Here is a 23,526-nt window from a genome sequence, read left to right on the forward strand (position 1 = left end):
CATTGCAGCACTGTATACAATAGCTAGGGCATGGAGACAACCTAGATGTCCATCCACAGATGAATAGAGAAAGAAGTTGTGGTGCACACATACAATATTGCTCAGCCACAAAAAAAGAACGCATCTGAGTCAGTTTTAGTGAGGTAGATAAGACTACAACCTGTTATACAGAGTGAAATAAGTCAGAAAGAAAAAGTATTGTATATGAATGCATTTATATGGAATCTAGAAAGATGGTACTGATGAACCCATTTGCAGGGCAGTAATAGAGGCTCTTCCAGATTTTCAAGCTGGATTTAGAAAAGACAGAGGAACCAGAAGTCAAATTGCCCATCTGTTGGATCACAGAAAAAGCAAGAGAGTTCCAGAAAATATCTACTTCTGCTTTATTGACTACACCAAAGCCTTTGACTCTGTGGGTCACAACAAACTGTGGAAATTTCTTAAAGAGATGGGAATACCAGACCACCTTAGCTGACTCCTGAGAAATCTGCATGAAGGTCAAGAAGCAACAGTTAAAACCGGACGTGGAACAACGGACTGGTTCCAAATCGGGAAAGGAGTATGTCAAGGCTGTACATTGTCACCCTGCTTATTTAACCAATATGCAGAGTCAGTTTAGTTCACTTCAGTTGTTCAGTTGTGTCTGACTCTTTGTGACCTCATGGACTGCAGCAGACCAGGCTTTCCTGTCCATCACTTAACTCCCGGAGCTTATTCAGACTCATGTCCATCGAGTCGGGGATGCCATCCAACCATCTCATTCTCTGTTGTCCCCTTCTTCTCCATCCAACCATATCATCATCTGTTGTCCCCTTCTCCTTCTACCTTCAATATTTCCCAGCATCAGGGTCTTTTCAAATGAATCAGTTCCTTGCATTAGGTGGCCAAATATTGGACTTTCAGCTTCAGCATCAGTCCTTCCAATGAATATACAGGACTGATTTCCTTTAGGATGGACTGGTTGGATCTCCATGAAGTCCAAGGGACTCTCAAGAGTCTTCTTCAATACCACAGTTCAAAAGCATCAATTCTTTGGCACTCAGCTTTCTTTCTAGTCCAAATCTCACATCCATACATGACTACTGAAAAACCATAGCTTTGACTAGATGGACTTTTGTTGGCAAAGTAATGTCTCTGCCTTTTAATATGCTGTCTAGGTTGGTCATAACTTTTCTTCCAAGGACCAAGTGTCTTTTAATCTCATGACTGCAGTAACCATCTGCAGTGATTTTAGGGCCCAAGAAAATAAAGTCTCTCACTGTTTCCATTGTTTCTCCATTTATTTGCCATGGAGTGATGGGACCAGATACCATGATCTTAGTTTTGTGAATGTTGAGCTTTAAGCCAGCTTTTTCACTCTCCTCTTTCACTTTCATCAAGAGGATCTTTACTTCTCTTTACTTTCTGCCATAAGGGTGGTATCACCGGTGTATCTGAGGTTATTGATATTTCTTCTGGCAATCTGATTCCATCTGTGCTTAATCCAGCCTCGCATTTCACTTGATGTACCCTGCATATCCTTTTGTCCTTTTTCATTATAGGGGACTGGAATACAAAAGTAGGAAGTCAAGAGCTAACCTGGAGTAACAGGCATATTTGGCCTTGGAATACAAAACGAAGCAGGGTAAAAACTAACAGAGCTGTGCCAAGAGAACGCACTGGTCATAGCAAACATCCTCTTCCAACAACACAAGAGAAGACTCTACACATGGACATCACCAGATGGTCAATACTGAAATCAGATTGATTCTATTCTTTGCAGCCAAAGATGGAGAAGCTCTATACAGTCAGCAAAAGCGAGACTGGGAGCTGACTGTGGCTCAGATCATGAACTCCTTATTGCCAAATTCAGGCTTAAATTGAAGAAAGTAAAGAAAACCACTAGACCATTCAGCAATGGCCTAAATCAAATCCCTTACATTATACAGAGGAAGTGAGAAATAGATTCAAGGGATTCGATCTGACAGACAGAGTGCCTGAAGAACTATGGACAGAGGTTCATGACATTGTACAGGAGGCAGAGGTCAAGACCATCCCCAAGAAAAGAAATGCAGAAAGGCAAAATGGTTGTCTGAGGAGGCCTTACAAATAGCTGAGAAAAGAAGAGAAGCTAAAGGCAAAAGAGAAAAGGAGAGATATACCCATTTGAATGCAGAGTCCCAAAGAAAAGCAAGGAAAGATAAGAAAATCTTCCTCTATGATCAATGCAAAGAAATAGAGGAAAACAATAGAATGGGAAAGACTAGAGATTTCTTCAAGAAAATTAGAGATACCAAGGGAAATTTTCATGCAAAGATGGGCACAGTAAAGGACAGAAATGGTATGGACCTAACAGAAGCAGGAAACATTAAGAAAAGGTGGCAAGAGTACACAGAAGAACTGTACAAAAAAGATCTTCATGACCCAGATAATCACGATGGTGTGATCACTCACCTAGAGCCAGACATCCTGGAATGGAAAGTCAAGTGGACCTTAGGAAACATCACTATGAACAAAGCTAGTGGATGTGATGGAATTCCAGTTGAGCTATTTCAAATCCTAAAAGATGATGCTATGAAAGTGCTGCACTCAATATGCCAGCAAATTTGGAAAACTCAGCAGTGGCCACAGGACTGGAAAAGGTCCATTTTCATTCAAATCCCAAAGAAAGGCAATGCCAAAGAATGCTCAAACCACCACACAATTACACTCATCTCACACGCTAGTAAAGTAATGCTCAAAATTCTCCCAGCCAGGCTTCGGCAGTACGTGAACCATGAACTTCTAGATGTTCAAGCTGGATTTAGAAAAGGCAGAGGAACCAGAGATCAAATTGACAACATCTGTTGGATCATAGAAAAAGCAAGAGAGTTCCAGAAAATATCTATTTCTGCTTTATTGACTACACCAAAGCCTTTGACTATGTGGGTCACGATAAACTGTGGAAAATTCTTGAAGAGACAGGAATACCAGACCACCTTATCTGCCTCTTGAGAAATCTGTATGCAGGTCAAGAAGCAACAGAACTGGACATGGAACTACAGACTGGTTCCAAATCAGGAAAGGAGTATGTCAAGGCTGTATATTGTCACCCTGTTTATTTAACTTAGATGCAGAGTACATCATGAGAAATGCTGGACTGGATGAAGCACAAGCTGGAATCAAGATTGCTGGGGAAAATGTCAATAACCTCAGATATGCAGATGACACCACCTTTACGGCAGAAAGCCAAAGAAGAACTAAAGAGCCTCTTGATGAAAGTGAAAGAGGAGAGTGAAAAAGTTGGCTTAAAACTCAATATTCACAAAACTAAGATCGTGGTATCTGGTCCCATCACTTCTTGGCAAATAGGTGGGAAACAATGGAAACAGTGAGAGACTTTATTTTCTTGGGCCCTAAAATCACTGCAGACGGCGACTGCAGCCATGAAATTAAAAGACACGTGGTCCTTGGAAGAAAAGTTATGACCAACCTAGACAGCATATTAAAAAGCAGAAACATTATTTTGCCAGCAAAGGTCTGTCTAGTCAAAGCTATGGTTTTTCCAGTAGTTATGTAAGGATGTGAGTGTTGGACTATAAAGAAAGCTGCATTGAAACAAGTATACTCTCAAGGGTGAAACAGATCGCCAGCCCAGGTTGGATCCATGAGACAAGTGCTCAGGGCTGGTGCACTGGGAAGACCCAGAGGGATGAGATGGAGAGGGAGGCGGGAGGGGGGGATTGGGATGGGGAACACATGTAAATCCATGGCTGATTCATGTCAATGTATGGCAAAAACCACTACAATAAAAAAAAAAGAATACAGGTCGCAAAAAAAAAAAAAGAAAGAAAGAAAGAAAGCTGAGCACCAAAGAACTGATGCTTTTGAACTGTGATTTGGAAAAGACTCTTGAGAGTCCCTTGGACTGCAAGGAGATCCAACCAGTCCATCCTAAAGGAAGTCAGTCCTGAATATTCATTGAAAGGACTGATGGTGAAGCTGAAACTTCAGTACTTTGGCCACCTGATTCGAAGAGCTGATTCATTTGAAAAGACCCTGATGCTGGGAAATATTGAAGGTGGGAGGAGAAGGGGACAACAGAGGATGAGATGGTTGGATGGCATCACAGACTCAATGAACATGAGTTTGAGTAAACTCTGGGAGTTTGTGATGGACAGGGAGGCCTGGTGTGCTGCAGTCCAAGGAGTTGCAAAGAGTCGGACACGACTGAGCAACTGAACTGAATAGAGCCTCAGACATAGAGAGCAGACTTGTAGACACAGTGAGAGAAGGAAAGAGTGGGACAAGTTGAGAGAGTAGCATTGAAACATATACATTACTATATGTAAAACAGCTAATGGGAAATTGCTGTATAATACAAGGAGTTCTGTGACAACATACACGGGTAGGATGCGGTAGCGGGTGGGAGGGAGGTTCATGAACGGGGGGACGTATGTGTACTTACGGCTGATTCATGTTGTTGTATGGCAGAAACCAACACAACATTGTAAAGCAATTATCCTCCAATTAAAAATAAATTTTAAAGAAATACTGCATACTGAATTTTATCAGATATCGCTTGGGGCTCTTATTGATATGACTGTGGTTTAATTTTCTTATTTTTATTTTATTATTAAAGTTATTGATAAATGTTTTTACTTGATATTTTTCCTTTCATTGAATCACTCATTAATTCAGAATTTCCCTGATTCCCTAATCTTCAGTACCCTCCCATCACTCTTTATCACATCCCCTATTTTATTCTCTTCATGACAGTTATCCTTATCAGGAATTGTCTTGTTTATTTGTTTACATGTTTACAGATGTCCTTATGCATGGGACCCTTACTAGTATTTCTGCTTTGAAATCCTTATTGATCAGATCATCATTGCCATATTAAATTGTGTTATACCCTGATCTAGCATTACAGAACTGTCTTAGAGCTGATGGATTTCAAATCTACTCCCTAAATCCTGGTTTTCCCTGTGGATCTATTTGGAAATCACCTCTGGGCAGAAGTTGTCTTTAGTTCAGCTGAAAGCACTGTGTGGAATTGATATTTCTCAATTTCTGAGCTAAAGTTCTGAACTACTGTTAAGTCTTGCTGCCACAGAACACAGTGAGACCAGGGACTTATATATACTTTTATTCAGAGATTGTTCAAATAAGAATGCATCATCTTTAAAATTTTTTAGCAAAATACAAACTATTTCTAAGCAAATAAGATCAAAATATCAGCCCTAGGTAAGAAGTAACACTTGGATTTCAGCGTAAATGCTTTTACTTATTTACCCATGTGACCTTGGTCAAGTAATTTATTTTTTTATATTCCTCTTTATAAAATGAGAGTACTGCATTAGATTTATCAATGTCTTCCAGCTGCAATTCCAAGTGAAAAATTTACTAGAGAAAATTATAAAATCAATACTAACTACTCTTTTTATATCTTAGTAGCTAAAATAAACCTTGGTAAACCTTTAAGTACTACTATTTTACCAGAATATGTTGGTAACTTGGTGGGACTTTTGTGCCCGAGCATCAGATCATCTCTTCCAGTTAAATCTCATGAATCAAATGATTTGGAGATGTACTTTTCCAGTGGAGAACTCAGAAATAATTTCCATAGCCCATCTGCCTTTTCTAGAAACTGCACTTCTTTCTTTTTCCCTCCCACTGTTGTGCAGCCAGTGCAGGGAAGCCGTATTGCAAAATGACCCTTCATTCTAGCCACAGTTAATCATTCATGGTCCAAGTTGGGCTCCTCACTCAGTCTAGCCCAATAAGTCCCATCCCCACGAATTTAGGTTTTAAACAGAAAAAAAAAAAAAAAAGATGTAGCGTTGGTCACAAATGCTTGAAACGATAAAATGTAAACCTTGGTTATACCAGGCAGTCATGTTCCTCACAAAAGAGACATCCATATAACAAGAGGCAAGCGGAGTGTCTAACATTTCTGCTCCATACACAAACTGTATTCCAATCAATAGAATGAGTAGTTTAGATTTTTTTTTTGTTTTGAGAAATACTCCAGTATACTTTCAATAAGTTCTTTTTGCCAAACCAATCAAAATCTGGTTTGCTTGCCTTCCTCCCCAGCCCCCAGATCTAAAGTGACACAACTTCTCTACAAATAAATTGAACTTTCTCGTCTTCAGCTAATCTCCCTGCCAGGGATGATCACTTAGCCCTGTCCATCTCCCTGACTTCTGTAATACTGCCTTGAGTCATCTGCTCACAATCCTCCTTTCTTTTAAATTGAAAGATTTCCGTTAGCTCAACTACTAAAAGAAGTACATTCTCCAGCTAAAATTGACCTGTATTACTTAGAGATATTTTCACCTTATTTCTTTAGTTATAGAGCCTTCCTCCTTCAGATTCTGTTACACAGAGTAATACAGTTTCCTGTAAAAAAAATTCTATAGACACAATTCAATAATATATATATGTAAACAATAGTAATATATATTACAGTATATAATATATACTGTTGTACTTGTATATAGATACTTCCATCTACTGAGATGTTGAGAAGAGTAGATGGGGGGGGAAAATGTGTGATACTTTATAAGAAATACTCCTTTGAACCAAACAAGATGCTAGAATCATGGTAAATTATCAAAATAGCAATGTGATGACATCCTCTTTTCTCAGCAACCCAAATTCCATTTGTAAAAATGTAAATATGCCCTTCACATAGTATTGGAAAGTCCGTCTGAGGAAGGAACACAAATTATTTGAGCAAAAATATTGCTAACTGGAGTCTTCCCAGGTGACGCTAGAAGAACCCGCCTGTCAATGGAAGAAATGTGAGAGATATGGGTTAGATTCCTGGGTCAGGAAGATCTCCTAGAGGAGTACATGGAAACCCACTCCAGTATTCTTGCCTGGAGAATCTTGCGGAGAGAAGGGCCTGGAAGGGAAGCCATGGGGTCACAAAGAGTCAGACACGACTGAAGCAGCTTGGCACACATGCACACACATTGCTAACTGGCATAGAAAAAAAAAGTGTTAATGAGAAAGTGGAAAAGGCGATAAGGGACACAAATTATAGCATATCCACAGCTATCATTGAAATATTGCTTGTTTTGATTTTCTAGACGTCTTATCAGCTTATACATACTTCATGATAAAATTCCCTAATGGTTTTTCTTTCTGATATATGTGAATACATATCCTCACAGAAAAATCCAATTCCAAGATTAGAAAGCTTTCCTTCTATTCAGTCCTTAGGGACCATGAGATATGTTTACCCCCATAGGCAACACAAGTCTTGGGAAATGCAGGCAGAGCTGTCATGCCTTACAATTCATTTCTCTGACTGTACAATCATTACCAGCATAAGCAAAGCAAATCCAAATTACCACTTCTACTTCAAGCCAGCTAGAGAAGAGACAGCCCTCATTTTTAGAATTCTTTAAATCTGCCCCAACAGAAGTGCTAGGAAAAGCATAACACACAGACTCACACATTGGTCTTTTGACAAACTGCCAATCTAGTGACTCCTAAAGGAAGAACAACAGTGAACACTAAGGAAAGGACAAAACAAAAGTAATAGCTGAGAGATGCAGTTGAAAACTGAACTAAAAATGCAGAAGAAGGTGGGGGAAAGGAGCCAGGCCAGCATACATGTAATTTCAGAGCCCCAAGAGAAGCCTGCATTAGGATACATTTTATTGCTTAAAATTTATGAATAACTTTGTAGCAGAAAGTCCCCATGGTTTGGTGGAATTCTTTGGATGCTTGGATATTATGACCCCAAAATTTCTGGTGCAGAAATTAAAAGTTAGAAAAAGACTTTCCCGTTTTTTGTCTCAAGGGATGATTCATTTTTAAAGATATGCATATATATTTAATCTATAAATTTTGCTACAGCAATCTGTGTTTAAAAATATAAATCTTTCTGAACAGAATGTCTGTGTTCTATGAAAGCTGCTGATCCATTTGTAAATTAATCTTATGAAGAATTTTCATGACATACAAAACATAGAAAATTATATGGCAGTTTATTGGCACCAATCTCATGTACTATCCCATGGTCTATAGCAAAATCATAACACTGACTCCTAAAATGTGACTGGAATTAAACCTACATTTAATTTTTAAAATATTTAATTCCCAGTTGCCAACCTACTGACTCAAAATTACATACATTAAAATAGTCTCTCTCTTACTCAAAATTAAAAATGAAACCATGTCCAGTGTAACATGTAACAGTTACTTTTAAAAAGTAGTATAAAAAATTCTAGTTTAACTTTTAGACATATTTTTCTCTTTTCTGAAATCTTCTGAAAATGACAGCAAAGGAAAATTTTTCAAAGATCTAATTCACAAGCACAAGGACAGCTGGAAAGATGCAACAGCAGACAAGAAATGTTAAACTTCATTAACAAATTTGTGGAGACAGAAAGTAGATGAAGAAGCGGAAACTGGCTTAAAAGAGAAGAGAAATGTGAAATCAAAATGTCTAACACCAAACTGAAACAAGCTGAGTCTCTCCATGGAACTCAGGAAGGGCTGAGGAACTGAAGGTATTGAAAGAGGCAGAGATGCACTGACAACAGGAGAACTAATTGAAAAAAATCCCTGGAACCCTATCCTACCCCATGAAGCAAAATGACAACTAATCCTTGTCTCGTGTTAAGAAAATGGCAGATTTATTCTCTATGGCAATTGAACCAGACAGGCCCCAGACTAGAGGAATCCAGGCACAGTAGAGCACAAGGATGTGGCACCAAAATGAAAATAAAGGACTAATCAATTTAGGGGCAGTGAACAATGGGACCTCCTACTTCCATCCCTATAACCTGTTCCAGGTCCTAGAACACCAGGAGCCATGCTCATCTCTCCCAATCAAGGCACCAAGGAAGCTGTTGTCACAAAAGCTGTCTCAGCGTCTCATCACTGAGGAGAGGTCCATGCTTAGTCATTCAGTCGTGTCCGACTCCTTGTGACTCCAGAGACCGTAGCCCGCCAGGCTGTTCTGTCCATGGGACTCTCTAGGCAAGAACACTGGATGGAGTGGGTTGCCATTTCCCTCTCCAGGGGGTCTTCCCGACTCAGGGATTGAACTAGTGTCTCCAGTGTCTCCTGCATTGCAGGCAGAGCCTCTATCCTCTGAGCCATCAGGGAAGGCCTCCTGTCCACAAATTCCTCCATCACAACAGAGCTCACAGGGCCTTATTCTTATTAATGAAACAGTCTGAATGAAGAGCCAGTCTCACCAGACCCTTAAGGAAAGCTTCAAAATGAAAGGCAAAGGCAAAAACCAACAGAAGAAAAAGGACCTGCTGTGGGGTGGGGGTGGGATGCAGGCAACAGAAGAAAACTTTAAAAAGATTTTTTTAACTCTGATTAACATCCTCCAAGAGGTGAGAGGAGGATATCTCTTCTATCCATGCCTTCCATAAAAGAGCTGGATATAAAATCACTTTGGGTAGCATTCTACTTAACTTTCACCACTATTTGCCATTATTTCTGCCTTGTTGGGGTTAGACAACCTGCCCAACTCCTCTTTAGTAGAGTGTAACACACTCAAAACATTTATCAAAAAATAAGCATTTTTAAAGAAAAAGGTTCACATTCCTCTATTATACTGTTAATAATGTTAGTGTGTGTTAGTACGTGTCATCTCCAACTCTTTGCAACCCCATGGACTGTGGCCCACCAGGCTCCTCTGTCCATGGGATTCTCCAGGCAAGAATGCTGGAGTGGGAGCCCATGCCCTTCTCCAGGGGATCTTCCGGACCCAGGGATTGAACCCAGGTCTCCCACATTGTAGGCAGATTCTTTACTGTTTGAGCTACCTGGGAGACTCAATGCTAGTATAATTAGAAGTGTTTTCAACTCCCCTGGAAAAATTATTACTCATTCCAAATAGCTGGCATTTATTGAGTGCTTACTTTGTAAGCACAGCTTGGTGCTGTGACAGATTCTTTACAAGCTTAGTCCTCTCAACAACCCTAGTAGATGGGCACAACTTATATTTTCATCACACAGATAAGGAAACCAAGGATCCCAAAGGTCAACTGACATCTCCAAGACGACAAAGCCATCTGGATCTAGATATGCCTGGAACTAAAGCTCCACCTCTAATCTCCGTGATCACTATTCCTCAAAAGTACATCAAAGTTGTAATGTGAGGGTATAGGAGAGGAAGTAAATGGTAAGTTGGTAATATGTGTCTCTTGATAGATGGTTCCTCAAAAGTTCTATAAGTTGATAAAAAATAAACCTAGAAATACTAAAAAGGGAGCAGGACTGTCCCTCAACAGGGCCTCACATAGCACCCTTAACTAGATGGGGTTTTGATGGGGTTACCGTGGTCCAAGTGGGGGGTCCTCAGTGCCGTTCCAACAGAAGGTGCAAAACAAGATAAAGGGTCATCTGTAAAGACTCTAAATACAATGGTTCATCTGCCTTTTAGGAGCAAACTCTCATTAACAAAATGTGAGGAGAAACATGCATTAGAACCAGAATATCAGCCAATGTCCAAATATGATTAGACTGTTGTTTCTCCAATAATCAAATTTTTCTGGGAAGTTAAGTTATAATCAGAAGGTTGCTCAGTGAGCATGGAAACAAAGCCAAAGAGTTAGGTTCTCAATGTTTCACCAAGTTAGTCATCCATTCATCCATTTATTTATCTACTCTCTATTTATTGAGTGCCTACTTTATATCTGGCATTCGTCTTTATACTGAGAATATGATTGCTGTAAGAAAGACAAAGTTCCCACTCTAATGGAGTCCACATTTTAGTGAAAGAGATCCTCAAATGAACAGAGAATATGGTTTTAGATACTGATACATGCAATGAATAAAATGGTAAGAAGATAGACGTTTAATAAGGTGGTCTAGGAATAATATCTAGCAGGATCTTTGAGATCTAAAGAAAAGGGATCATTGTGCTATGTCCGAGGGGGACAGCAATCCAGCAGAGGAAACAGCAAATGTAGGGATTCTAAGGTGGAGAGCTCACTATGGTTGAGGAACAGTATAGCTGGAACCCAGTTAACAGCTAGAAAGTGTTAGTCGCTCAGTCATATCTGACTTTTTGCAACCCCATGGACTGTAGGCCACCAGGCTCCTCTGTCCATGGAATTCTTCAGGCAAGAATACTGGCATGGGTTGCCATTCCCTTCTGCAGGGGATCTTCCTAATTCAGGGATCGAGCCTGGGTCTCCTGCGTTGCAGGCAAATTCTTTACCGTCTGAGCCACCAAGGAAACCTAAAGAAGAGGAGGTCAGGAAGAGGAGGTCAGCAAGGGCCAGATCATGTAGGGCTTTACAGCTATGATAAGGCTTTAATTCTAAGAGTTACTGGAAGCCACTGGGGAGGTTTTGAGAATGATAGAACCCAACTCCTGGGAGTCAGGCTTTGGACTGGAGTGAGAGGAAAACTTAGACTTTTCTTTGGGAATGGAGTTAAGCCCAAATGCTAAGCTAGGTATGTGTCATATAACAAGAGATAAAGTTCTAGCTAATGACAAATGAAAGTGGTGTGTTAAACTTTTTGAAAGGGAGGTTCTTATATCTCTCCTTTTTTTTCCCTCCTCTTTTCCAATGACTAGGTTGTGGTTGTAAATGGCTAAGCTGAAATCTGGTATTCCATGCTAGACCATGAGAAAGGGGCTTCATACAAAGGATGGAAAAGTAGCAAGATGGAGAAGCCTACATCTGATAATTATGAATATTCCAGACCAGCTGTGAACTGCTTTTGTTGACGTGAAAGATAAATTACTATCTTGTTAGAAGTTTTCTGTCACTTGTGGCTGAGTAATCCTAACATATTTCATTCTTAGCTTGTTCGAGATTGCATAATGACTAGAAATTTCAAGCCAGGACACTGACTCGAGTTGTCTCAGAAACCCTGATGGAACATACTGGTCCCTATTTACAGTTTATAATAGGTTCTTCATAACTTGGCAGAAGGATTGCTCATTGGGCATCCAAACTCCACTTAGTAAGCAGCCCTAGTCTATTCACTGAAGTCTGCAACTTTTATTCTGATTGATGACTTGATTGGATGGTGTGTTTCTTTGGCCCTTAAAATACACAGATGAATTCTCACTTCAGCCACAAGACAACTTTCAAACTTGATGGAATCTTGAATTCTTCCTTTACTTAGAATCCCACAACTTTTATAAACATTAAAGTCATATCCAGTTAAATTTTGGAAAGGTTTTTGGTCCAATGGAGAGGCAGAAGTTGAAGATACTGGTTAGAGAAGCCAAGAGGAAAATCAAGCAGAGAGAAGGAACTTTGCTAGCAGAAACCATGGATTGGGTTTTTTCACTCATCATTCTCTGGAGATTCATCCAAGTTGCTGTGTATATCAATAATTTGCTTCTCTTTATTGCTGAGTAGTATTCCACATACTGAGTAGTATTATGAATATATCACAGTTTCATTAACCATTCATTCATTGAAGAACATCTGAGGTGTTTTCAGTTTGGGGCTATTACAAATAAAGCTGCTATAATTGTGCATGGACAGGTTTTGTGTGAAAGGAAGTTTTTATTTCTCTGGGATAAATGTTCAAGAGTGCTCATATAGACAAATGCTCATACAGTAGTTGCATATTTCATTTTTTAAGAAAGTGCCAAACTGTTTTCCACAGGGACCATACCATTTTATATTCCTGATAGCAATGTAGGAGTGATTCAGTTTCTCTGAATTCTCATCAGATTTTGGTATTGTCACATTTTTTCAGTTTCAGCCATTCAGATGAGTATGTACAGATATCTTATCACCTGTGGTTTAATTTGTGTGTCTCTGATGACTAATGCTGATTGGTTTCTGAAAACTGATTTAGCCTTCAATCCCTGAAATAAACCCCACTTGGTCATGGTATATAATTATTTTTATATTATATTATAATTATTTTCATATTAGTAGAATTTCATTTCTACTATTTTGTTAAGAATATTTGAGTCTATGTTGAGTCTATGTTTGAGTCTATGAGAGATACTGGTTTGTAGTTTTCATTTTTATACTATTTTTGTCTGGTTTTGGTATCAGTGTAACAGTAACTATACCACATGGGTTGAGAAGTGTTTTCACCTCTTTTTCTAGGACAGACTGTGTATAATTGGTATTAATTCTTTAAATGCTTGGTAGAACTCTCCAGTGAAACCTTCTGGGCCTGGAGATTTCTTTTGGAAGAGTTCTAAAATTATGAATTCAATTTCCTTAATAGTTATAAGGTTATTTCAAATAATCTGTTTTATGTTGGTAAGTTATGATAACTAGAATTTTTCAAGGAATTGGTATATTTAATCTACATTCTCAAATGTATGTGTGCAAAGTTGTTCATAATATTCTTTTATCATCCATTTGATTTCTGCAGTGTCTGTAGTGATATCCCCTGTTTCATTCCTGAGTTTTCAGTAATTTGTCTTCTTTTTCAGTCTTACTAGAGGTTTGTCAATTGTATTGGTTTTTTTTCCCCAGATGCATTTTGTTTCATTGATTCTCCTTATTGTTTTTCTATGTTCAGTTTCAGTGATTTCTGCTCTTTATTATTTCTTTTTATTTTAAACCTGCTTATATCATATTTGAAGAGAGTTTCTTGTAAACATACTTGGGTCATGATTTTAATCCACTCCTGCCAATCAAAATGCATTTATGTTTAATGTAATTGATATGTTAGGGCTGTCATTTTATTTCTTGTTTTCTGTCTGTTCTTTATTATTATTATTGTTATTTACTTTTCCAGCTTTCCTATGTGTTACTCACACATTTTATGAATTCCATATAGATTTGCTTGTAATGTTTCTTTGTGTATCTCTTTATATAGCTTATTTACTGGTTGCTTTAGGTATTAACATTATGTACACATATATTTATTTAAATTACACACACATATGAAAGAAAGTGTATTAGCCACTCAATCTTGTCTGATTCTTTGCAACCCCAGGGACTGCAGCCCACTAGGCTCCTCTGTCCATCGGATTTCCCAGGCAAGAACACTGAAGTGAGTTGCCATTGCCTTCTCCAGGGGATCTTCCCTGTCCAGGAATCAAATACAGGTCTTCTGCACCACAGGCAGATTCTTTACCATCTGAGCCACCAGGGAAGCCCCATATGTGCACATATATATGAGTATAATTAGAAATATATATATATATATGTTTCTATATATAAGGTTTCTACACTTCACTTGAACTGGTAAAATGACAGCACCTGTATACTCAGAAATGTATGAAGTATAGAAACAGTATTTCCCTTTATGCTTCTTTACCTTTCCTTTAACGATACAATTGTCTTAAATATTTCCTCAAACTACATTCAGAATGACATCAGACAATGTTATAATGTTTGCTTTAGCCACCAAATAAAGTTTAGAAAACTCAAGAAGAAAGGAAATCTATTATATTTACCTATATTTTTGTTTAACCTGTTCTTCTTTCTTACCAATGATCCTATATTCCTACTTTTATATTTTCCATCCTGTTTAGGGTCTTCCCTTAACCATTCTTTTAGAAAAAAATCTCTTAGTGACAAGATCTCTTAATTTTCCTTCATCTGATAATATTGTGATTTTTCCTTCATTCCTTAAAAAGGTATTGTTGCTGAATATAGGATTCTGGGTTGATCGTTCTTTCAACACTTGAAAAACAGTATTATTTCCTTTCAGCCTCCATAGTTTGTGGTGTGAAAATCACTGTCATTCATATTATCTTTTAGGTAAGGTGTCATTTCTTGTTCTCTAAGCTTTCAGTTTTTTCCTTTACATTTTTACAAGTTGAACTATGTGTCCTGACATGGATTTCCTTTTTGTTTGATTAATCCTATTTGGATTTCATTTTTATTTTTTTAAATAACATCTTTACTGAGGCATAATTTATATATCATGAAATTTCCCCTCTTAAAGTTTACAATAAAGTGTTTTGCAGTGTATTCATGAGGTAGTGTAACCTCCATTATCTAATTTTAGACTGCTTTTATCCTCTCCAAAGAAACCTGATACCTATCAGTACTCACTCTCGATTTCCCCTCCAATCTTTGGAAACTCCTAATCTACTGAGTCTCTGTAAATTTGCCTATTCTAGATATTTCATATAAATCTGATTATACAATACACAGTCCCCAGTACTGGTTTCTTTCATTTAGCAAAACGTTTTCAAGGTTCACTCAAATTGTAGCATGTATTAATACTTTATTCATTTTTTAATACCAATTAATATTCCATTGTATGGATATACTAATTTTGTTTATTCATCAATCAATTGATGGACATTTGAATACAAATAATGCTGCTATGAATATTTGTGCACACGTTTTATGGAGACATGTTTTCATTTCCATTAGGAATGGAATTTCTGGAAGATATGGTAACTCTGTTTGAAGAAATGCCAAACTGTTTCCCAAAGCAGTATTAGCATTTTACATCCCTGCCCCCTTCCCCACATCCTTGTCAGTACTTATTATTATCTACGCTTCTTACTATGGCTATTTTAGTACATGTGGAGTGGTATCTTGTTCTTTTGATTTGCATTTCCCTAATAGCTAAGACTAGAGATCTCGTCAAGAAAATTGGAAATATCAAGGGAACATTTCACCCAAAGATGGGCACAATAAAGGACAGAAATGGTAGAGACCTAGTAGACCCAGAAGAAATCAAGGATAGAAAGAATACACAGAAGAACCGTACAAAAAAGATCTTAATGAACTGGATAATTATGATGGTATGGTCAGTTACCCAGAGCCAGACATTCTGGAGTGTGAAGTCAAGTGGACCCTAGGAAGCACTGCTGTCAATAAAGCTAGTGGATATGATGGAATTTCAACAGAGCTATTCAAAACCCTAAAGGATGATGCTGCCAAAATGTTGCACTCAATATGTCAACAAATCTGGAAGACCCAGCAGGGGCCACAGGACTGGAAAAGGTCAGTCCTCATCCCAATTCCCAAGAAGTTTGGTACTAAAGAATGTTCTAGCCATTGGACAATTACACTCATCTCCCATGCTAGTAAGGTCATGTTTAAAATCTTGCACACGAGGCTTCAGTATTATGCAAACCAAGAACTTTCAGATGTCCAAACTGGTTTTAGACAAGGTAGAGGAACCAGAGACCAAATTGCCAGCATTTGCTGGATCATAGAGAAAGAAACGGAATCCCAGAAAAATATCTACCTGTTTCATCGACTATGCTAAAGCCATTAACTGTGTGGATCATAACAAACTGTGGAAAATTCTTAAAGAGAAAGGAATACCAGACCATCTTACCTGTCTCCTGAGAAACCTGCATGTGGGTCAAGAAGCAAGAGTTAGAACCCTGTATGGAACAACTGATTGGTTCAGGATTGAGAAAGGATTACACCAAGGCTGTCTGCTGTCACTCTGTTTATTTAACCTATACACTGAGCACATCATGAGAAATGCCAGGTGGATAAATTACAAGGTGGAAATAAGATAGGCAGGAGAAACATCAACAACTACAGATATGCAGATCAGTTCAGTTCAGTTCAGTCACTCAGTCATGCCTGATTCTTTGCGACACCATGTACCGCAGCACGCCAGACCTCCCTGTCCATCACCAACTTCCGGAGTCCACTCTAACCCATGTCCATTGTGTTGGTGATGCCATCCAACCATCTCATCCTCTGTCATCCCATTCTCCTCCTGTCCTCAATCTTTCCCAGCATCAGGGTCTTTTCCAATAAGTTCTTCACATCAGGTGGCCAAAGTATCAGAGCTTCAGCTTCAACATCAGTCCCTCCCATGAGCACCCAGGACTGATCTCCTTTAGGATGGGCTGGTTGGATGTCCTTGCAGTCCAAGGGACTCTCAAGAGTCTTCTCCAACACCACAGTTCAAAAGCATAGATTCTTCAGCACTCAGCTTTTTTTTTATAGGCCAACTCTCACATCCATACATGACTACTGGAAAAACCATAGCCTTGACTAGACGGACCTTTGTTGACAAAGTAATATCTTTGCTTTTTAATATGCTCTCTAGGTTGGTCATAACTTTCCTTCCAAGGAGTAAGTGTCTTTTAATTTTATGGCTGCAATCACCATCCACAGTGATTTTGGAGCCCCAAAAAATAAAGTCAGCCACTGTTTCCACTGTTTCCCCATCTATTTGCCATGAAATGATGGGACCAGATGCCATGATCTTAGTTTTCTGAATGTTGAGCTTTAAGCCAACTTTTTCACTCTCCTTTTTGACTTTCATCAAGAGGCTTTTTAGTTCTTCTTCACTTTCTGCCATGAGGGATACGCAGATGATACCACTCTAATGGCAGAAAGTGAAAAGGAACTAAAGAGCCTCTTGATGAGGGTGAAGGAGGAGCCAGCTTAAAATTAAATATTTAAAAAAACGAAGATCATGGCATCTGACCCCATTACTTCATGGCAAATAGAAGGGGGAAAGGTGGAAGTAGTGACAGATTTCCTGTTCTTGAGCTCTAAAATCACTGAGGATGGTGACTGTGGCCATGAAATCAGAAAATGATTGCTTCTTCGCAGGAAAGTGATAACAAACCTAGACAGTGTGTTGAAAAGCAGAGACATTACTCTGCCGACGAACGTCCATATAGTCAAGGCTGTGGTCTTCCCAGTGGTCACATCTGGTTGTGAGAGCTGGACTGTAAAGAACGCAGAGCACCAAAGAATTGATGCCTTCAAACTGTGGTGCTGGAGAAGACTCCTTAGACAGCAAGGAGATCAAACCAGTCAATCTTAAGGGAAATCAACCCTGAACACTGCTGAAGCTGAAGCTCCAGTATTTCGGTCATCTGATGCAAACAGATGACTCATTGGAAAAGCCCCGAAGCTGGGAAAAACTGAAGGCAGAAGAGGGTGTCAGAGGCCTCTGGTGCCCTCTTCTTCCGTCTTCAATCTTTCCCAGCATCAGGGTCTTTTCCAATGAGTTAGCTGTCAGAAGATGAGATGGCTGGATGGTATCACCAAAGCAATGGACCTGAACTTGGACAAACTGGGAGACTGTGAGGGACAGGGAGGTCTGGCATGCTATAGCCCATGGGGTCACAAAGAGTCTAGTTTGCCCAGTTGCCCATGAGTGGGCAACTGAACAATAACTAATGAGACTGAGCATCTTTTCAAATGCTTATTGGCAATCTGTGTGTCTTATTTGGAGAGATGCCTATACAGATCTTTTGCCTATTTTAAACTAGATTATTTGTCTTTATATTATTGAAATATGAGTTGTTTATTCTAGAAGAAGTCTATCAGATATGTGACTTGCAAATATCTTTTTCCCTTTCTATGGGTAGCCTTTTCACTTTCTTTATGGTATCCTTTGAAGCACAAAAGTTTTAAATTTTATTTAAGTCCAATTTATCTAGTATTTTCTTTTGTTGCTTATGCTTTTGGTATCATATCTAAGAAGTCTTTTCCTAACACAAGGTACAAATATCTACTTCCATGTTTTCTTCCAAGAATTTTATAGTTTTAGCTCTTAAATTTAGTTCTATGATCCATTTTGAGTTAAATTTTGTCAGTGGTACAAAGTATGGGTCCAATTTTACCCTTTTGCATATGAATACTCAGTTGTCCCAGCACTATTTGTTGAAAACACCTCATTTAGCTGTTTGGGGACCTTCACTGAAAATACGCTATAGATTTATGTCTTTTGTCAAATTTCAGAAGTTTTCAGCCATTATATCTTTGAGTATTTTTAGGCCCACCTTCTTTCTTTTCTCTTTCCAGGACCCTGATGACATGAATGTTAGATCTTTAGTTAGTCACTTAACTTCAAGAAACTCTGCTCATTTAAAAAAAAAAAAATCTATTTTCTTTCTATTGTTTGATTGGATAATTTCTATTTATCTATCTACAGGTTCACTGATTCTTTCCTTGTACTCCTCCATTGTGTTACTAAACCCATCCACTTAGTTTTCTGTTGATGTTGTTCAGTCACCAAGTCACATACAACTCTTTGTGACCCCACAGACTGCAGTATGCCAGGCATCCCTGTTCTTCACCACCTCCCAGAGTTTCCCCAAGTTCATGTCCATTAAATTGGTGATGCCATCCAATCATCTCATTCTCTGATACCCTCTTCTCCTTCTGCCTTCATTCAATCTTTCCCAGCATTGGGGTCTTTTCCAATGAGTCGGCTGTTCACATCGGGTGGCCAAAGTATTGGAGCTTCAGCTTTAGCACCAGTCCTTCCAATGAGTATTCAGGGTTGATTTCCTTTAGCATCAACTGGTTTGATCTTCTTGAAGTCCAAGGGACTCTCAACACCACAGTTCAAAAGCATTAACTCTTCAGCACTCTGCCTTCTTTATGGTCCAGCTCTCACATCCATACACGACTACTGGAAAGACTATAGCCTTGACTATACAGACCTTTGTTGGCAAAGTGATGTCTTTGCACTTTAATACACTGTCTAGATTTGTCATAGCTTTCCTTCCAAGAAGCAATCATCTTCTAATTTCATGACTGCAGTCACCATCTGCAGTGATTTTAGAGCACAAGAAGAAATCTGTCACTGCTTCCACCCTTTCCCCTTCTATTTGCCATGAAATGATGGGACTGGATGCCATGATCTTAGTTAATTATTAAATTTTTAGTTCTAAAGTTTCCATTGGTTCTTTTTAATATCTCCTATTACTTTGCTGAAGATTTTCATTTTCTGTCTCAAGTATTTTTGTAGCTGTTCAGAGAAGCATTTCTCAGATTTCTCTGTCTGCTTTAAACTCTTTGTCAGATATTCTAACAACCCTCTCATCTTGATTTTATCATTTATTGTCTCTTTTATATACAGTTTGAAATCTTCCTAGTTCGTTAAATGACCATTGATTTTCAGGTGAAATCTAGATATTGAGGGTATTGTACTATGAGATTTTAGATCTTATTTAAATCTCTTATTTTAGCTGGCTTTTTCTGACACAGCATTCCAAGTGGAAGTGGGGGTGGGGAGCAGGTACCACCTCATTACTGCCAGGTTGGGGAAGAAGTCCAAGTTCCCTATTTGGCCTCCATTGACACCCAAAGCAGGAGGCTTCCCATTACTGGTTAGTGGGATGAATGTCCTAACTCCCTACCTAACTTTCTCTTGCCAAGAGGCAAGGGGAAGCTGAGGTGAAAGTCTTGGCTCTCCACCAGACCTTTGCTAGCATGAATTAGGGGACAGGAGGAGTCATATTTTTTTCATAGTTTTTGTCCAGAGTAGAGCATTTATTGTCTAAATGTTTTCTGTCTGCTATACTGCCCCTTTACTGGTCCTTCAGCTAAAGAGAGGAATATTTTCTTGGGTCTTTCTTGGTCTGCACCATAAACGCTTCCAAGTAGCCAGCTTCTTCAATTTCAAGTCTGGGATCTATGAGGCAAAAAGAAAACTCAGGTAACTAATTTTTGTATTCCTTGGGTTTCCAGGACCTTAGCTGGTCTGTTTTCTCTCTTTCATGGATGTTTTATGTGTAACATATGTGTAATGCTTTATGTGTAAAATGTATGCTTGTTTTGTGTGTAATGTTCAAGGATTTCAGCTGTACTTTGTGAGAAGAGCAAAAGGTAGGTCTATTCCATCTTCCCAGAAGCAGAAGTCTAAGTAGACATTTTTATAAATAGAATCATATTTTAATCACTAGGAGATATTAATAGTTAAAGGAACTTTGAAGTTAATCTTTTCCCAGTTAATAATAATTCCCTTGTATATCTCTTCTGTACATTCAAACTACAAATTGGGTTTGCTTTAAGTGAGAAATGCTTATAGATTATTTACAAATATTTGAATATTGAATACAACTGTCTTTTTCTAACATTTGCATTAAACTCCTCTGTATAATTGTTTTTTAAATGTTGTTACCTTATTGCCAATCTGAACATATTGCAATGGAAGGCAATTCCTTCAGCTACCTAGTGTTAAAGGATCTAGAGACAATCCACAACTTTCCAGAAGTGTAAAATGGAAGCATTTCTCGGAAGCTTTCTATTTTGGAAGCTTCCCTGTATCTAATAGATAGTTTCAGTTATCTTATTGAGTTTCTATGTACTCACTAATAACTGACTATTAAAAATATTTAACAATTTCTGGATTTCCAGACCTATTATCTTTTCAATAACCATTCCTCCTTCTCAAACATCTGCTCTTTTATATGTGTTAATACCTAATAATACTATCTTTTATTGCCCTCCAACTATCTGTCAGGCAATCTGCTAATGAGCTCCTAATATACTTTATCTTATTTAATCCTGTTTAAGACAAAGTGACGATCAGAAGGACCACACTGAAAGTGTCTGTAAGTGCATACAGAGCCTCTGCTTCTGAGATTCATGATTGTTTTAACAGTGCTACAACCTACAGAGTAAGCATCTTTTCTTTCCAAGGTGAAAGCGTATAGGTATGTTTTCTCCCTTAATGCTATTTTGTAACTTCTATCATGCCTTGATTTTATCATGGTCATGTTTTTACCTAAGAAATAAATTTTAATACAGAAATTTAAAATATGATATCTATAATGGTTCTGAAGTTAAACTCAAAGTTTATTTACTATTTTTAATTTCAGTATATGTCATTTAAAATACCAACAATTCTTAAAAGTTTATCACATGAGCAATGCTGTACTGTATTTGGGTGTAAAGAGAAAACACTCCTGGATTAGATGCTACTTCATTTGGTTAATTGTGCCAAAAGGAACAAATAACATGAAATTTAAAATAAAATAAGTTGTGTTAATAAATCCTTGTTAATGATAAGAAGATTTACTGTTTAAAAAATGTATTTTTAATTTAACTTAAAGGACAAATATTAAAAGCCTACATGTCTAAATATCTCTGTATCCAATAGAGAACTATTTTATATTAAAATTTTAATTCATTTTCATTTACATTTTATAAAAGAATGGATATTTAATTTGCCTAGTCTCAATTTCAAAACATTGATAATCAGTATTTTTTCCTTTCAAAATATGTTGGTCAATAAATCTTCTCACATACATTAAATAATACTTTACTTTTTTCTAATTAAACTATTTCCAAACTATTAGTTAGGCAAATTCATTAGTAATTGCTTAATCAATATATCTTTACACCTGTCATTATTTGCTAATCCTACACATTTTAAAAGTATTTCTGTTATTTTTCTTTAGCAAAGCAGCATACAAGTACCACATACACCCTGATTTGTAGAGAACAAGGCTCCCTATTCCATGACAGGACTTCTCAAACGCAGAAATATACCGTTTGTTACTTGGATAAATACACATATTTTGGATAAATATCCCTGCAGATATACTGAACTATCAGTTAGAAAGGGTGACATTAAGAATTTTTTTCTTGGTAATCTATTCCTATTTCAGCGGCCTCTTTTTGTTTCACACTACTGCATGCAACCACTACTGAATTTGTAGGCTGATGAGGCAGCCTCCCAGAATTACCGTTAGAAAATGTTAATCAAAATTATAAATATTTTAGTTATTTAAAATATTTTTTCTTCTACGTTCAATTTTCTAATGATAGAAAATCTCCTTTTCTACTCAAAGTCTAAGTTAAATAAACATTCTTTCATAAAATGATTGTTGTTACAAATGAAAATTAACAAGTTTATTAACAAGATGTCTCAGTATCAAAAAACACTTTTTAGTATTGGTACTACAATTTTATCTAGAATATACCTGGAAGGCAACAACCACCACACATTTTCAAAACGTAATGTATACAGCATTTGCAAGTAGGATAGTCAAAACTGCTGGTATTTTTACACACATTGACCACGTGAGGAAGAATATTATCAGCGGCATCCTCACCTTAGGAAATAATGATCTAGCTTTGCAAATTTAAAATATTCATATATAGTAAATTTATAAGTAAGACTAATGTGGGGCAGGGAACTATTTATCTATTCACTACCATTATTATAAATGAGTATATAAAACGTCTACCTTTATATACTCATTTATATAAAGTATAAATATTTTTCTGTTCAGAAAATAGAAGACATTCTAATTTCTCATGATGGCCTGTTACGGAGAGGAGAACCTGTTATTTCCAACAGCAAGAAACGACACTTTTATATGAACACACGCCTGAAGACGTAAAACCTAATTTTAGAAAGCATTTAATTTCACCTACATAGCAGTCGATGTGTTAGACACAGCATACCTCAAAAGCTATCCTGTAATATTCTCGGACAAGCGTCCACTCTATCTAGCCATTGAAGCCATTCCTGCTTTTTACCAGAGGCGCTGGAACTGTATTATGTGGAATATGCGGCACGTTCGGTATTAAATAGGCTCCCGGGGCTGGGCTGTCACTTTGGAGTTGGTCCCCGGGAAGGGCCGTCGTGCTCGGGGGCAGCCACACTTGCAGGGCCATTTTGGCCGAGGCCTCACAGTGCAGAGCAACGTCAGCAGCGGCTCCTCCTGAGCCACAGGCTCAGGCCCGCGAGCCGGCCGCAGGAGGCGCGAGCTGGAGCACTGCAGCGGGCCGAGGCCCGAGGCCCGAGGCCCAAGGCTGCAGCGCGGGCTTAGAAACCGCTGCCACGCGCCGCCAGGCGCAGGTCCTTAGGCCCCTCAGTCCCCCCGCCGCGGTTTTCCCAGCCCCGGCGCCGTTGCCAAGGCGACCGCCGCCGAACGTTCCCGCGGCGGGC

General features: G+C 38.3%; 2 long non-coding RNA genes across 6 annotated transcripts in view; one reads left to right on the forward strand and one right to left on the reverse strand.

Annotated features, from left to right (window-relative positions):
• Positions 1-12,404, forward strand: part of LOC139038281 (uncharacterized) — a 51,029-nt gene extending 38,625 nt beyond the window's left edge. For all 5 annotated transcript variants that reach the window (XR_011491261.1, XR_011491263.1, XR_011491262.1 and 2 more), the window contains 2 exons: positions 9,961-10,126; positions 11,531-12,404. This is a non-coding gene — a long non-coding RNA (uncharacterized lncRNA). The remainder of the gene's footprint in view (positions 1-9,960; positions 10,127-11,530) is intronic.
• Positions 12,405-16,295: 3,891 nt separating this feature from the next.
• On the reverse strand, positions 16,296-23,467 carry LOC110152240 (uncharacterized). The gene is made up of 2 exons (XR_002318315.2): positions 23,040-23,467; positions 16,296-20,256 (listed from the first exon to the last, which is right to left on the reverse strand). It is a non-coding gene; the product is annotated as an uncharacterized lncRNA (long non-coding RNA).
• Positions 23,468-23,526: the final 59 nt, after the last annotated feature.

The sequence above is a fragment of the Odocoileus virginianus genome, chromosome 14, assembly GCF_023699985.2.
Source record: "Odocoileus virginianus isolate 20LAN1187 ecotype Illinois chromosome 14, Ovbor_1.2, whole genome shotgun sequence".
In the NCBI taxonomy this organism is placed as follows: Eukaryota; Metazoa; Chordata; class Mammalia; order Artiodactyla; family Cervidae; genus Odocoileus; species Odocoileus virginianus.